The sequence below is a fragment of the Pinus tabuliformis genome, chromosome 7 (genome assembly GCF_031772625.1).
Source record: "Pinus tabuliformis cultivar Carrire ecotype Pingquan chromosome 7, CPIR1, whole genome shotgun sequence".
In the NCBI taxonomy this organism is placed as follows: Eukaryota; Viridiplantae; Streptophyta; class Pinopsida; order Pinales; family Pinaceae; genus Pinus; species Pinus tabuliformis.
Window position 1 is genome coordinate 1,638,516,421 of NC_142293.1, and position 17,748 is coordinate 1,638,534,168.

The window sequence follows — 17,748 nt, forward strand, 5'->3', positions numbered from 1 at the left end:
ACAATTAAGTAAGATCTATAATAATAGCACAGTAAGGATAAGGGATCTAGAAATCACCTCTTCGCGCTCTTTACAAAGCTGCATGGAAGCAGTTGCACAAGTTGTGAAGGGCAGACGGCTGTGCGGAGCAGCCGAAGCGTGCAGGTTCGGTTCGTGAACTTCCTAGACTTCATCAAGACATCCCTAAGGTGCGGAAACCTAGTTCCAGCACCCTCCCATACTACCTCGGGTGAGACCTCAGTCCGCGCACCGCAAATTGTTGCTGAAAGGACCGGTAGTTTCAGGATTTGTTTAGCTAAATCACTTCTGAACCTAGGTCAGGCCCCAACAAGCCAACAAATGGTTATGTTGCCGGGACTGGGATCTGCCTAAGGGATGTCTGATGTCGTGTCACTGGAACCCAACAAAGAAGGAAATTGAAGAGTGGTTGGACAAGAAGCTTCACGAATTCGTGACACAGGAAAATAGAACTTCGCAGGTACCCGAGAAAAGTTGGTTGGATCGCTACGTGTATATGGAAATCCATGAGATCTTCTTCGCATCCTTTCCTTCTGAACTATATTAATGGATCGTGAGGTTAGTTGACAGCCAGGGAAGGTGCAAGCTCGACCAACCAATAGTGTGGACTCTAGAATTAGTGTGCAAACTAGAGGCATCAGAAGATAAGATCGCGCGAGCTGTGGACCATTGGCTCGACTGGATAATAGGGGGATTTATCACTGAATTTGCGATAGACACGACCATGAGCTACAGCGAAGCAAAACGAAATTTTCTCAAGGGACCGCGAGGTAGGTACAATAAATATTTGAATACTTGGATTAAGATGTTGTTATGTGAAAAGCGGGTTATGCGAATGCATTAATGTTTGGAACGATGCGAAGCAGAAAGATCTACAAAGGTAGCGGGGAATTAGGAAACAGTCCCTTAATTTCACCTTCGTGAGAGAGCAAGGAAGAGCTCACTCAGGTCTCTCCAAGAAGTGCAATTAGTTTGATAAGGCAGTGCATTCCGCAGTTACCACCCCCACTTATGCCATCACCCATTTCACCTCCTTCACCTTCATCTCCACCCACTCCACCTCCACCACCCCCGCATTTTAGCATGGTGAGCGCGATCAAGCTACCCATATTCAAAGGAGTAGGGAATGAGGATCCAAACCAGTTCTGGTTCATGGTAAGAGCAGTATGGGAAGTGCAAGCGGTCACAAATGACAACTTTAAGAAGGCTACATTGGTGAGTGCGTTGCAAGATCGCGTGTTGACATGGTATATCAAGAACTCTAATGATCACCCAAATGCAGGGATAACAGAGATCCAGAATGCGTTAAACACAAAATTTAGCCGGCCGAAATTAGAGACACAGTCAATCATCGGGTTTAAAGAGATCACGATGCTTCTAGGTGAGACCCCCTGGGATCTGGATTAGCGACTGAAGAGCACGACCCACGAGGCGAATATGACGCTCAAGGATGCACAACACCACGCATGGTTTGTGGCATCTCTAACACTGTACCTAAGGACAGCGTTGTCGCAACAAAAACTTTCTACCCAGGCCGAAGCATTGGAAATGGTGATGAGGTTGCATGAGACACCAATACAATATCCAGGGTTGGGAGTTCAACAAATCCACGTGCAACTACAAAATCTCTGCCTGGAAATGTAGAGCTTGAAGCAAGATAGGGCACCACGGCCAGAGGCACACGAGGAAGTATGGTGCATAAAACGCAAGGGCCAGGGACATGACAAGGATCATTGTCTAGTATTCGTGAACTACTTAGCAGGAGGGGGGCCAATGTCGTTGAGACCAGAGTCGCAGGCAGGGCCAAGTGCAACATCCACGTTATGGTGCACAATCTATCAGATAGGAGGAAAGCACATGATGGATAATTGTCATTTGTTGCAGAAGTATACGCAGACTCCCCGGGAGTTGTTTTGTAATTTTTGTAGGTTTGTAGGCCACGACGAGTGTACATGACGCAGATACGAGTTGATGATGGGTCGGACCCCAGCCTATAGGATGCAGAAGGAAACGTGAGCCCTTGACCTAGCTGCAAGGATGGCGTGCGCTGGATTTTAGGGGCGAGGTCAAGGACAAGGAGGAATGGGGCCAGGAAGAGGCTGCAGACAGTTAATTTGTTATAATTGCGGAGGACCAGGGCACTACGCCCACGATTTTACCAACCCGACGAGAGTATCTTGTTCATACTGTGCTCAATTTGATCATGGAATGGTAGATTGTCCTACGTTCATCGCACAGAGGCGCGAGAAAGGGGTACTCCAGCCTACTCTGACTCAAAATATTCAAATGATGAGGTCTGAACCATGAGAAGAAGAACCAAATGTGAACATAGTGCTCAGACACAATGCGACCACATGGGAAGATAAGGGGAAGCAGACCGAGGAATATATATGGGTTCGCAAGGCTTCTACAAAGAACCCTGAGTTTGACTTAGAAGGGGCAAAGGAGATGTTCATGGAAGCTAAGAAGAGCTTCGCGGAAGCCTCCACTTTAGGTAGTAAGGATCAACCAGAGCCAGGAATTGATCCTTTTATGCTTACTACCTTTCTGGAGACATGCATGAAACTGTTGCGCGACAATAAGGCAGTTAAGGGACTACAGGAGTTAATCACTAGGTGTGCAGGGTCAGGGAAACCGCGCATAGTCCAGAAACTGGGAAAGCATGCCTTGCGCATCGAGAGGGAAATGAGAATGACGACGCAGATTGGTGAATATGAAATGAATCAGGTAATCCTAGACCTAGGTTCAGACGTGAATGTGTTACCAAAGAAGACATGGGAATGCATGGGCAGGCTCGCATTACAGTGGTCCCCTATTCAATTACGAATGGCGAACCAACAGAAGATTTTTCCCATGGGGAGGTTGCAAGGGATAACAGTTGATATCGAAGGCGCAAGCATGCAAACGTACTTTGAAGTAATATAGATTATTGATGACATCAATCCTTATCCCGTGTTGCTAGTGTTGAGCCTCAAAATTACTCTTTCCGTGGCAGCTCTTCTCATTCCTTTTTTTTTTCCATATGAAAGATGCATTCTCATCACCAATGACCGGTATATACTGTCTTGAGGAGGACATTTAGTGATTTACATGTTATGCTTTTATGTTTTGTTGTTTAAATAAATTTTTGTATATTAGCTACGGAACGCGGCCTATTCTGCAACTAATCGGTTGTTCCACAGCTACCTTCATACTCTAATAGGTTCCAGGTGTCAGAAGGAGAAACTAGCCACATGGACAGCTTGGAAATCTTCATGACATGGACCCTGTCCTATTCATTTAGCCCAGGTTGACAAAGAAGATTGCATAAGACAACGATCAATGGATAAGTCAAACACAAAGAGACTGAAGGTAACAGGACTCTGTTTCGTGGTTAATTAATACGTTTCACAGTGATGGGAAGCATTATCCAGAGGAACTAGTTGTACCTACAGACTCCAACAACCACCATGTCTTGGATTTATGTCTCCAGCAGCCGAGGAAGAAATTCTGCATATCTGTCTTCTACGTGTTTGGTTGTAGCATGCTTTTCTCCACAAACAGTTATATGATTTTTCTTATAAATACATGTGTAAAGGACCGAAGAAGGTAGTAGTAATAGTAATAGTTTTGTTGTGAAATCGAAGTTCTAGAATCTGTAATTTCTAGGCATTTTGCGTCCCTATTTTAATATGAAAAGACTGCATGTTTCTATGAAAATGTGAAGTTTTCTTGGAGTTGATTGAGCAAGCGTAGCCTAATTAGTTGCAGAGGGCCCCTGCACTAAAGAAGGTTTCATTTCATTTTATTTATCTTCTTCTTTTTAACTATAAATTCATCATTTTCTTTCACAGTGTTTATAATTATTTTCTTACTAACAATGTTTATAATGCAATTTCCATCATTTTGTTATTAACAGTATTTATAATTTAGAGCAGTTTCCATTTGCTTGATCTCCTTTTATTTTTTATCAGTATTTTAGAAGATAGAACTCAATGGTGTAATCTTGTTTCTTCAATTAAAAACTAACCTTGTTTCAGGATGAGAGTAGGATTGAAGAATAATAAGGATACAATGTTGGATAGTTTACTTCATTCACTGTTCTGCTAGTTTAAATTCTCAATTAAATTGATCAGTGTCATTTAATGTCTTTGCCATTTCATTTTTAGTTTACTGACTCATGGTGTTAATGAATGTTTATGGAAAACCCTTCAAGTTGATAATTCATCCTTAACTAAGTGGTTGAACATTTCATCTATGCAATGAGTTATTTCTGCATCTCTGTATTTGCTTTCTCTTAGATTACAGAATTACTCAAATGTCATCCCAAGGAGACTTTCTCCCAAAATTGAGAGGCAGAGTAACCAAGTATTTCATTTATTTTTATTTCTGTAATTAGTTAGACATCAATTTCAAATTTCACTTTCAGGTTTAATTCATGATTTGAAAATAATGGTAAAATAGGAATAGAAACTTTGTTTTCATTTCTTTCTTAGCTTTGCTTCCAAATCTTTCTTAGATCTGTTTTCATTTCTTTCTTAAGCTCTGTTTTCATTTTTAGATTTTGAGCAGTCTTTATGAAAGTTAGATTTAAGTTTTGATAATTACATTGTAAATCATTAGGAATTAAAAGATGAACCCCCCCCCCCCCAAACAACATAAAACAAAAAAGCAACGAAGTAAGAAGGGTTAGTTAGCACAAATAGTGCCCTACACTTCATCAGTTTACGATACCCGGATTGATAATTTATGTAGAGCTAATTTAGGACACTAAATTGACCAAACATTTTGGCACCATTGTCGGGGAAGTGTAAATAGGTAGCCTTATCTCTTACATTAAAAAAAAATGATATGCATAGAGAAAGAGACTTTAGGGGTAGATTTATAGCTAGGGGTAGTAGTTCAATTCCTATAACACCACCTACTCCACCAAGAACAAGGAAAGATACACCTCCATCCCAAACTCATACTCCCAGCCATAGAATACCTGAAATTCCAGAGGCAGAAATCCAATCAAAAGAATCTCCTACTACCAAGCCAGCCCTAGAGGAGAAAAATTTTCAATCTCCAATAATAGGAATAGCCTTTTTCACCTCCACAGGAGAGCCCATTTTAGTTCAAGAATTAAAAATACCTGGCGAGGAAGAAGAAGTAGAAACTCTCTCCCATATCACATTAATAGAAGAACCAGAGGAGGAGAAAGTAACCTTGTGGGTTTAACCTTATACTGACTCTAAGGAAACTATAATGGCAGAAGAAAGAGAAGATGGGGAATTCAATCTATTTGGAGAGGGTAGAGGAAGAGGTATAGGAAACAATGGAGGTAGAGGAAACAATGGAGGAGGTAGAGGAAATAGGGAAATAGGTAATGCTTTTGGATTCCCTATAGTGGATGAGGAAACAAATGCCACCATGAAAAATATATTACCTTTTGTCCCTGATCCGGATTTAAACAGGAACACAACAAATTACAGAGATAACCATAAACACAGAGATGTAGTGGAAATAATACTTCATTTCATTAATGTAAAATACTAAAATATGCTTACAAATAGAAATGGAAATAAACCAGCTAGGGCGATGGTAGTTTATCTCTAAGAAGATATGTGGCGGCTACATGCCTCTAAAATGTGTTACAATGAGGCTCGAAGGCCTATTTATTGTTGAGAAACAATGGAAAACCCTAAACATCCAAAAAACTAACCCTAGAAGATGAAATGCCAAACTGTGGACCCTGTTTGGGTAAATTGGTACATCAACTTCTCGGGGTCGTAACTTTGGCATACGATCTCCATTTGACACGCACAATATCTCGTTAGAAAGATCTATCCAAGAACTACAACTTTGGGAAGAGAAACATTAGTTGATTGACCCATGTTGCTCCCTTTTTTCCCAAAAAAAATCATTTAGGACCTCAAAACGACTCCAGAAGTTCAGGACTCAAAAAACTGCTAAAAATAGTAAGTTGTGCTACAATTAAGGAAACTGAAAAATCTAAGAGAAACAATGGTGGGGGTCCAAGTGGACTTGGCAAGTGGCCACCAATATCCACCTGGATAATTCCTCCCCCCTTAGGAAGCAATGGTCCCCATTGCGTTGAGTTCCTCCATGAGATGAGGAACTTCTGCTGAACTTGGTCCCTACTGAGCCACTTGCCCTAGTGAAGGAGTTGGCCTGCTTTGACAGCTCGATACAGTTGGATATTATATTGGCGAGTGTGCTTGAACTGTGTGTCCATGAGACGATCACTTGTAGCTTGTTTCATGCACTATGGATTTAATTCTGTGGGTGTAAGTTGTTTTGCAATGTCAGATGTGTCTAGTAATGGTGGAAAGTATGGCCGAAGGCAATCCATATTGAACACTGGGTGTAGGCTAAGGAACAGGGGAATGCTAAGCTCAAATGCACTGTATCCCACAGCCTTGGTAATGGTGTAAAGACCATATCGGAGTGGTCTCAGTTTCCGATAGGCTCCGGTAAGGCATTCCTTTTGCAAATGCAACCAGATTTTGTCACCCACCTGAAACTTATGTGGCACCCGATGTTGATCATGTCGCTGCTTGTACTTGGCATTTGATTTCTCTAGAATGTCATGGACCTACTGGCGAATATGTTGGATGTGCTCAATGAAGCTGGTTGCCTTATCTGTTTCGGACTGGACATGAGTCGAACCTGTGTGAGTAGCTGCAAATGGCATGGCCATGTCAATGGGACATAGCCGCTGGAATCTCAAGCCCACCTAAAAAGGGCTATGGCCAGACGAGCTGTGAAGAGCTTGGTTTTAGCTGTGCTGAACATAGGGGAGGCTCTCGTCACATGTGTGTGGATGCTTTGAGTTGTACATGCGCAAAATGTGTACAATCATCCTGTTGAAATCCTCTATCTGGCCATCAGTTTGAGGATGGAAGGTTGTGGACTTAGTAAGTTTGGTGTCCATCATGGACCAGAGACTAGACCAAAATGTACTGAGGTACCGACTATCTCGATTTGAGATGATAGACTGTGGGATCCCACAGTGCACCCACACTCATTCAAAGAAGAGTTTAGCAATGGCTTCTGCTGTGATATTCTTCTTGCAGGCCACCATAATGGCCATCTTCGAGAACCTATCAACGACCACAAAAAAAAATTCATTTCCATGCTTAGTGGAAGGAAGGCCTGACATGTAATCCATGGAGATGGATTCCCAAGGTCGACTAGAGGTAGACAGTGGGGTATAGAGGCTTTTCTTCTTGATGGTCGGTTTGGCAATGGTGCAGGCAGTGCATGATCTGATGTACTTCCCGACATCCTATCAAAGATTTGGCCAATAGAAATATTTTTGCAGTACTACCACCGTTTTCTTGACCCCGAAATGCCCATCAGCCTGATTGTAGTGTGCTTCCCAAATCATCTTGGCATGCTCGCTTGCAGGAACACAAAGGTGACCCACGTTGCATAACAAGGCATCCTTAGGTGAAAATCTGGAACATGCCGACCCTCCAAGAGTGTCTAGTATGTGCGACCGAATTCTGGGTCATTTTTGTAGATAAGTGGCCAATCAGAAGCCTTGTGCCCACAAGAGTTGAGAGTGGTGGTTAACACCATGATCAGTGGTCAAATGGGGCAATATACAACATTATTGGTGTTGCCCTTCTTATACTTGATATTCAAATGGAACTGATGTAGGTATGTAGACCACTTCTGATGTTGATCATTCTGTAATTTCCCTTGGGTCTGTATGAACTGCAGGGGTCGGTGGTATGTGTGGATGACCATTTCCTTCCCCAAAATGTAATGCTTCCATTGTCGGTAGGCCTGCACAATGGAATAAATCTCTTTCTCATAAGTGGGATACTTCCGGAATGTGTCTGAAAGTGTCTCACTGTGGTATGCCACTAGATGCCCGTGTTGAGTAAGGACTGCCCCAATAGCATAGACAGAGGCATCTGTCTCGACCTCAAATGGTTGTTGCAAATCTAGTAACACAAGCACTAGTGTCGTGCAAAGTTTGATCTTTCAACTCTATGAATGCCTTTTGTTGAGATTCAGACCAAAATAATTTTTCTTCCACTCCTCCCTTGGTGACTTGACTCAAGGGCCAAGTGATATGAGAAAACCCCAACACGAACCTGCGGTAGAAATTGGCAAGACATAGAAAGCTGCGGAGCTCTGTCAGGGTGGTTGGAGATGGCCAATCCCGAATGACTTGGATCTTGGTTGGATCCACATGAAACCCCTGTTCATCAATAATGTATCCCAGATACTGAACCTGGGTCATGCCAAAAGTGCATTTCTCCAAATTGGCACATAGCTTGTATTGTCGCAATGTTTGGAGAACCTGTCGGATGTGGTGGAGGTGCTCTTCCCAACTCTAGCTGAAGATCAGGACATCATCCAAGTATACTACTACAAATGAGTTGGTGAGTGGCAACAATATGTCATCCATTAGCCTCATGAAGGTTGCAGGAGCATTCGTTAAACTGAAAGGCATAACCAACCATTTGAAAAGGCCCTCCTTAGATTTGAAAGCAATTTTCCACACATCAGAGGGTTTGATTGGTACCTGGTGATATCCTGACTTCAGATCGATCTTGCTAAAATATTTTGCCTCCTTTAGTTGGTCTAGGAGGTCATCAATCAGCGGGATCAGGTACCTATTATGGACAGTGATCTTGTTCAGCGCCCGATAGTCAACATAGAGTCTCCAAGTCCCATCCTTCTTCTATACCAACACGATCGGGCTCCACAGGGCGATGAACTTGGACAAATGTGACCTTTTTGCAGCAGCTCTTGAATCTGCCTCTTGAATTCATCGTTCTTTATAACGGAGCACCGATAGATTGGTCCATTGGGCAACGACGCACCTGGGGTCAAATCGATGGGGTGCTTGACCTAACAGTGCAGAGGAACCCCTGCGGGGGAGGTGAAGATTTCCTCGTAATCCTCCACGACCTTGTCCATCTGTAGTTTTCGTGCGGAGGGGCCCTGTCTAGAGGTCATGGCCACCGTCTTCTTCTTTCCTTGAGGGCATATCATCAAGAAAACAAATTTCCCGGTTTTGGAAATGAGCTTACTGCATTGTTTTGCAGTAATCAAAGAGATGGTGGTAGGTGGTGCTACCTCCGGTATCATGTACATTTTATTTCCCAATGTAATAATAACAACACAAGGCCTTGATTCACACACATCATGTCACTTCCACAAGTATGGTTGTCCTAATAATACATCACAAACTTCAAAGGGAGCAATGTCACACAATACCTCATTCGTGAAGGGCTTGATGCTATATGGAAGGCGACACTGCTGGCTCACGAGAAGATCTTGTCCTTGGTGAAGCCACCCAATGGTGTATGGTTGTGGATGTGCTGTGGTCAGTAAGCCCAACCGCTTCACGACCTCTGCTGAAATGAGGTTCTTTCGGCTCCCGCTGTCGACAATGAACTATAGCGGGGAGCCCTTTACCCACATCTTGGAGTGGAAGAGACGCTCCTCCTCCTCTGGATCTTCGAGTTCCTCCTTTTGTATCTTTGTGGTGGCAACGGTGGTGTTGGGCTCCGCATCGATAATCTGCTTCCCTTTGTCATTCCCCTTGTCAAGTTCTGGCTAAGAGTCAAAACATGCATCTAATTCGGAAACCTTTAGCTCGGCCACAAGTGATTGCTTGGCCCGACACTCACTTGTGTTGTGAGTGGATCTCTTATGGAACTCACACCACTTTCCTATGTCCTTTTTTAGCTTCACGGCGCTATTCTTTGCTTGCAGCTTTGGCAGGTTGTCTTGTGCCATCCTGCCTTGGCTTTTTCCTTTGTTTTTCGGTTTGGGGGCACCTTTCCCTTGCTTCGAATTTGCAGATCCAAAGTCTCGCTTCTTCTGTTTAAACTTTTGCTCAACCTTGATGGCATATCGATATGTTATGATGAGTAAGGGGATGTTCAAGAATTATATTTCTTCCTGAATGTACTTGTGCAGGTAGCCACAATATTTGAGTACCAAATGCTGCTCTGAATCTTTGATACCCAACTTTGTGCGAAGGGTATGGAAAATATTGGTAAACTCTGGCATGTCTTGGTCCCTTCCTTGCCGCAATGTGGTCCACTTTATGTATTGATCCTCATAGCTTCCGACAGGGTAGTATTGCTCCTTGATGGCATCCCAGAATGAATCCCAAGAGGGTGCGACTAAGAATAGTGAGCCTGTACTTTCATCCTTCAGCTCGCAGTAGGTTTCCCACCAATCCTTGACGTGGGGAGCTGCTTTGAGAAGAGCAAAAATAAGCTTTTCCTGACTGGAAAAATCATGAACAGAAAAATAACCCTCTAGCAGATTTAACCATTTATCTATAGCATCTGGGTCTACTTGACCCTCGAAGATGGGGATTTCCAAATTAACTCGTACGTTAAAGGGCATGGCATTTCCAAAGGAGTTGTTGGAAGTCGATGCGCCGCCTCTAGGTAGCCGTTGAAGGATCTGGGCAAAGTTGTCCATCATCACGTTCCTTTGTCACTCGAGGGCTTCTTCAAGCAATATTTTGATAGGATCTCCTATCCCCTCGTTTTTCTTTTCATCTGCCATGGGAAGCCGTCGGTATTTGTGAGGCTAGTCTTGCAAAGGTTTGACCAGTTCAAGCCCTAACTCCTTATATCCCGACCTCGTTGGGGACATGAAAAGAAAAATAGAGAAAAAGAGCAGACCACTCTGATACCATTGATCCAGATTTAAACAGGAACGTAACAAATTACAGAGATAACCATAAACACAGCGATGTAGTGGAAATAATACTTCATTTCATTAATGTAAAATACTGAAATATGCTTACAAACAGAAATGGAAATAAACTAGTTAGGGTGATGGTAGTTTATCTCTAAGAAGAGATGTGGCAGCTACATGCCTCTGAACTGTGTTACAATGAGGCTCGAAGGCCTATTTATTGTTGAGAAACAATGGAAAACCCTAAGCATCCAAAAACCTAACCCTAGAAGATGAAACACCAAACTGTGGTCCCCATTTGGATAAATTGGTACATCAACTTCCTAGGATCGTAACTTTGGTATACGATCTCCATTTGACGCGCACAATATCTTGTTAGAAAGATCTATCTGAGAAATACAACTTTGGGAAACGTAAAATTGGTCCATAGACCCATGTTTCTCCCAATTTTCTCAAAAAACATCATTTAGGGCCTCAAAACGGCTCCGAAAGTTCAAGACCTGAAAACTACTAAAAATAGTAAGTTGTGCTACAATTAAGGAAACTAAAAAAGCTAAGAGAAACAATGGTGGGGGTCCAAGTGGACTTGGTAGGTGGCCACCAATATCCACCTAGATCACTCCCAAACTTCCATGGGTTAAAAAGTGAGGATCCTGAAACATTCTTATTTGAGTTTGAAGTCTTGTGCAGAACCTATGATTATCTAGAAGACTCTCAAAAACTCAAATTGTTTCCTTCAACACTAAAAGGAGCTGCTTTGAAGTGGTTCATGGGGTTAGTCACTCAGTCCATTAGAACATGGAATGACATGAAAAAAAACGTTTTTGGATAGGTACTTGGATTATTGCATGCCTACCAATCATAAAGATGAAGTGTTCAAAATGATGCAAAGAGAGGATGAAAACTTAGAGGATTTGATTGAGAGATTCAAATATAATTTGAAAAGAGAAAAATTGGATAATTTAGATGAAGATACCTTGAAAGCTCTTTTATTAAAAGCCATTAGAGATGAGTGGATAGATATCCTTAACATGATGGGGAAGGGAGATATCTCTCAACTCCCATTAAATGATATAGGGGAATTATGTGTTCATCTCTCAAGATGGAAATCCAAAACAGGGGAAGGTCTAAGAGATCCTTCTTTTTTTAGGGTAAACAAATCTGCAACTGGATCTGTAAGTAGGGTAGAAATTGGCAATATGCTTGATGAATTTAAAACTGACATTCTAAGGGGTCTTAGTGAGCAAATAGATGCCCTTATATTACAAAACAAGCAGAGAAACGAGGCTGATGTTTTAGCCATTTTTTGTCCAAAATGCAGGAAAAAAAAAAAAACATGCTCTAAGAGAATTCCCTTTAGATGCAAAAGTTGTAGAAACTTGTATGATTTTCTCCGAAAGCCATGATACCAAGGGTTGTCCTTACAATTCCAGGTCTTAAGGTTGTCTTTCAAGAGGAAACAGTCCCAAATTCTGCAGAACCTCTTTGTTTTGTTGCTAGAAGGCCTTGGCAGGGGCCACAAAATCAAGGATTTAACAATCAAATGTATCTTCAGCCCCCACCAAATTGGAATTCTTGGCAGCAACCTTGGCCTCAACCTCAATCTCAATCTCAATCGTGGGCACAAGGAGTACAAAATCCTTATGGGAGATTTTCTCAATATTATCAATATCCTCCGTCATATCAGAATTATCCTCCCCCACACATTCAGCAACAAAATCAGTAGCCACAACTTCAAAATCATAACCCTCAACTTTCATTACCATTTCCACAACAATATTCACAACAAAACCAAAATCCTCAACTCTTACTGCCATTTCAACAGAAACCAAATTAGCTACCTGCCCAACCATTACCAAAACCCAACAATAAAAACCCCCAGACTGCTTACATGATAGAAGGACAACAATTTCCAACTTACATGATTACTCCTCTAGATCTTAATGATGTTCAACTAAGATCTGGTAGGATAGTAGAAAAGGAAAGACCTTTTATAGTTATTCAGGAACAGGATAGTGTTGAGGAATATCCTCTAAGGGTCAATAAAAGTTTTGAAGGATCATCTCTCCAAAACAAAAATATTGAAAAACAAAAACAAAAATAATTAGTGAACACAACTCCTGTTAATGAACAACCAGCATCTACTTTTACACCTCCTTTTCCTGAAAGATTACAAATTGATAGAGGAATAGAAAAGCATATTATGTTGCCCAATTATGATTTTCTAGATGAATTGAAGAATGTTTGTATCAAAATCCCTTTGCTACAAGCCATTAAATAAATTCCAATTCTAGCCAAAACAATAAAGGAGTTGAGCATAAAGAAACCAGGAAGAAAAACAAAGGAAACAAAAAGAATTCACCTTATAGGAAAAATAGCAGACATAATGATGGGAAAAATTGCCATACAAAATATGTGGATCTAGGAAGTCCAATTGCGAAAACACATATCAATGGAATTGAAATTCCAAATACATTGATTGACTTAGGGGCAACAATAAACATCATGAGCAAACAAACTATGGAACAACTCAAGCTTCCTAATCTTCTCTACACACCTACCTTACTACAACTAGCAGATAGATCAATAATCAAACCAAATGGAGTGTTAGAAGATATTTCAGTATCCTTAGATTCTTGGGAATACCCTGTTGATTTCATGATCTTAACTCCCAAGAACAATCTAGGAGGACATGCACTCATATTAGGAAGGCCTTGGATGGCTATAGTTGATGCTTTTATTAGCTATAGATCCGGTGACATGTATATTTCTGATGGTAATTCAACAAAAAAATTTACTTTATATCCTCCAGCAAAAGCAATCACAGAAATAGATGACAAAGAATGGATTGATGATGAAGATGATATTCAGCCTCTCTTTACTATTTCAGATATTAGTGAAGATAGTCAAATTTTAAATACATTGGAAAATTTTGAATCATCTTCAGAATATGACCATGAGCAATTTCAAGAAAAATATAATGTTGAATATTTGTCATCTAGGCAGATGTCTCTCTATTCTATGGAAGAGTTTGGTAGCTCTACAATTGAAATTTTTCCAAGTAGGACATTGAACATAAACAAAAACTTGGAGAAACTACAACAAGAAGAGCTAATCAAAACATTACAAAAACATTCTGCTGCATTTGCATGGGAATACACCGACATGAAAGGCATTGATCCTAAGACTTGTATCCATCACATCTACGTTGAGGAAAATTGTAGAACTATCAGACAACCTCAGAGAAGGATGAATCCAAATCTTAGGGAGATTGTGAAAGAAGAGCTCCAAAAATTACTAAATGTAAACTTCAGCTACCCAATTTCAGATAGCGAATGGGTTTCTTCATTAGTAATTATGCCTAAAAGGAATGGTAAATGGAAGGTATGCATTGATTATCGAGAAATGAATAAAGAAACCCTTAATGATCATTTGCCTTTGCCTTTTATAGATCAAGTGTTAAATACACTAGTAGGCAAGAAGTATTTCTCATTCTTGGATGGTTTTAGTGGTTATAATAAAATTCAGGTAGCACCTAAAGATCAGGATAAAACCACCTTCACTTGTCCATGGGGAACTTATGCCTACCGAGTACTTCCTTTTGGGTTATGTAATGCACCTGCAACATTCCAAAGAGCGGTACTAGGGATTTTTTCTAATCTAATACATGATTGTGTAGAGGTATATATGGATGATTTTATAGTCTATGGGAATACATTTGAAGAAGCTTTGGAAAATTTGGAAAAAGTTCTTAAAAGATGTAAAGAAACAAACCTTTCACTAAGCCATGAAATTTTTTTATGATGTTTATAGAATGTATTGTTTTAGGACATCACATTTCAGGAGATGGGATTAATGTTGACAAATCTAAAGTTGAAGTCATCTCTAAATTATCAATTCCAAATTTCCAAAAGGATGTTAGAAGTTTTCTAGGATTTACAGGATACTATAGAAGGTTTATAGAAAATTTCACTAAAATAGCATCCCCACTCTTCAAATTGCCTACCAAATATTGTGAATTCAATTGGAATTCTGGTTGCCAATTGGCATTTGAAACCTTAAAAACAAAAATTTCTGAAGCACCCATTTTAAGAGGTCCAAATTGGAAACTCCCTTTCCATATTTCAACAGTTGCTTCAGATACAGCTTTGGGAGCTGTATTGGGACAAAAATATTTGATTCCTTATGCTATTTACTATACAAGTAAGAATTTGACTCCCACTGAGTTAAATTACATTGTGACTGAAAAGGAATTTTTAGTTGTTGTTCATGTAATTAACAAGTTCAGACACTATATAACAGGTTATGAAACCTTTGTTCATACAGATCACTCTGCAATTAGATATTTAATGATTAAACCTATTACTAATGGCAGAGTTACAAGATGGCTTTTACTTTTGCAAGAATTCAACATTATTGTGCTAGATAGACCTGGAAAACAAAACACAGTTGCTGATTTCTTGTCCAGGATTCAAAATATCAAAGAAGATTCTCCGGTTGAAGATAAGTTTCTTGATGAATATCTTTTTGCAGTAACTACTCAAACTCCTTGGTTTACAGATATTGCTAACTATTTGGTCACAGGAAAGTTACCTTCACATTTGTTTCCTAGAGAGAAAAGGAAAATTATTCAGGAAAGTGCAAGATATTCATGGATCACTAACGAATTGTATAAAACAGGCCCAGATCTTATGATCAGAAGGTGTGTCAGGGAAGATGAAATGCCCGAGATTCTTAAGGCATGTCATGATGAGTTGTGTGGTGGACACTTTTCTGACAAGAGAACAACCTATAAAATCCTTTCTTTAGGATATTATTGGCCATCCATCTTCAAAAATGCTAAAAAATATGTCAGGAGATATGACAGCTACCAAAGGGTGGGGAAACCTTCTCCCTAAAATGAAATGCCATTACAAATTCAGGTGCTCATCGAACCTTTTGAAAAGTGGGCCTTAGATTTTATTGGACCAATTAATCCTCCATCTAAGAAAAAGAAGTATATATTAGTATACACTGATTATGTCACTAAATGGGTATAAGCCAAAGCATTACCTTTTGCTAATGAAAAATTTGTAGTTAATTTTCTTTTTGAAGACATCTTCACTCGCTTTGGTGTTTTGAGAGAAATTGTGACAGATCAGGGATCTCAAATTACATATAACATGGTGGAAGGGCTTGTGGAAGAATACACGATCAAACATAGGAAATCTACTCCTTATCATCCACAAGCAAATGGTCAAGTGGAATCTACAAATAAAGTGATTGAAAAGATTCTCACCAAGATTGTGCATCTACATAGAAAAGATTGGGTAGAAAGGCTTCCTGAAGCCTTATGGGCCTATAGAACTACATGGAGGAACAAAATGGGACATACACCCTATGAACTTGTCTATGGGAAATAAGTCATGTTCCCTATAGAGTTCCAAATCAGAAATTTCAAGATGGTAGTACAACTGGGACTAGATTTATCAGAGGCACAAAATCATAGGCTAGAGCAATTAAATGAACTTGATGAAATCAGACAAGAGGCATTTCAAAGGACTAGTATAGTCCAACAACAGAGGGCTAAATGGCATGACAAATATATCAAGGACAAGAGGTTTCAAGTGGGAGATTGGGTGTTATTGTTTGATTCAAAGTTTAAATATTTTCAAGGGAAGTTTCAAACTCATTGGCTTGGGCCATATGAGATTGAAAATGTCTTTAGTAATGGAGCAGTGAGGATAAGAACAACAGATGAAAGTAAAACTCATCTTCTTGTGAATGGTCATAGATTAAAGATATATCAGAAACTAATTTCAAAAGAGGATTTCATTAAGATTTTCCAAGACAATTCTGAAATGAAGTTAGTAAAGAAGAATCCTTCTTCTCCACTAACTTAGTCTTTATTTTTCCTAAAAACCAAAAAAAAAATGTATAAGGTTGAAAACCAATCATTGATTGGCATACTTATACAGAAAATACAGGGTGAAAATCAGAGGTTTCTGACACCCTATATTTTCCATTTTCTTTCTGTAATAAGTAGTGACAAAAAGCTACAGTCACTCTGCAGTTTAGATTCTGCAAAATTCATCATCTCATCTCACCTCACTCCATTTTATTTTTGCAATTTCACTTCATCCCGTTGTCATATTTCATCAATAAATTTTTCAATTTTTTTTTACAGTTTTCACTCCATCTTCATTTCATTTATCATCTTGTCTTACATCTCATTTCATTTCACTTACATAGCCACTTCCATTTCATTCATGATCCATAAGCCATATTTCACTTTTTGTTTCACGTTATGCAACTGATTCTGTTCTGCAGCTAATCTGATTCTGCAGCCACAATTTCTTTATCAGTTCAGGCACAAGTGTACAGCTCATAATAAAATCATGTATGAAGGGATTGAAGAAAAATCAATTTTTCAAGACCAGCCATGCTCAAGGTACCTATGGATCAACATCAAAAAAATAGCAAGTGAAAGGTAAAGGTTCCAAAGGTAAATGCAAAAAATTATTTCAAAAAGCGATTAGAAAACATAAGTTTTTATAGTATGTATAATCACATGTCTCCTTAATCAACCATCATTTGATTTGACCACCACTATGTCTCCGCCATATCTTCCATCTTTAATGACAAACGGTCTCAATGATTATTTCATAACAAATCTCTGCTTCAAACTCCATAACCTATACTCAAACGGTCCTCCACAACTACACCTGTTAAAGGTCAAGATAACGATGTGACCTACCTATCTACAACTCCCTAAACCTTTACTGTCTATTTATTACATACAAACTCTTAAGTTTTTCTCTCATATTCACGTAGTCATTTCATATAGACAGTGTTTCCATTTTCATATATACGCAGTCATTCCATTTCTTAAATAGAACTCGTTTTATAGACAATTAAGGTTAACTGAAAACATGGGATATGGGGCTTATTGTCAGGACAAAGCCCGTGGGGGTAAATTATATGGAGGGGTATCCACAGCTTAAAGGGATGCTACAGAAGGCCGGATGGTTAAATTTTATTGAGAAATTTGATAGCTACCACAAGGAAATTACCAAATCTTTT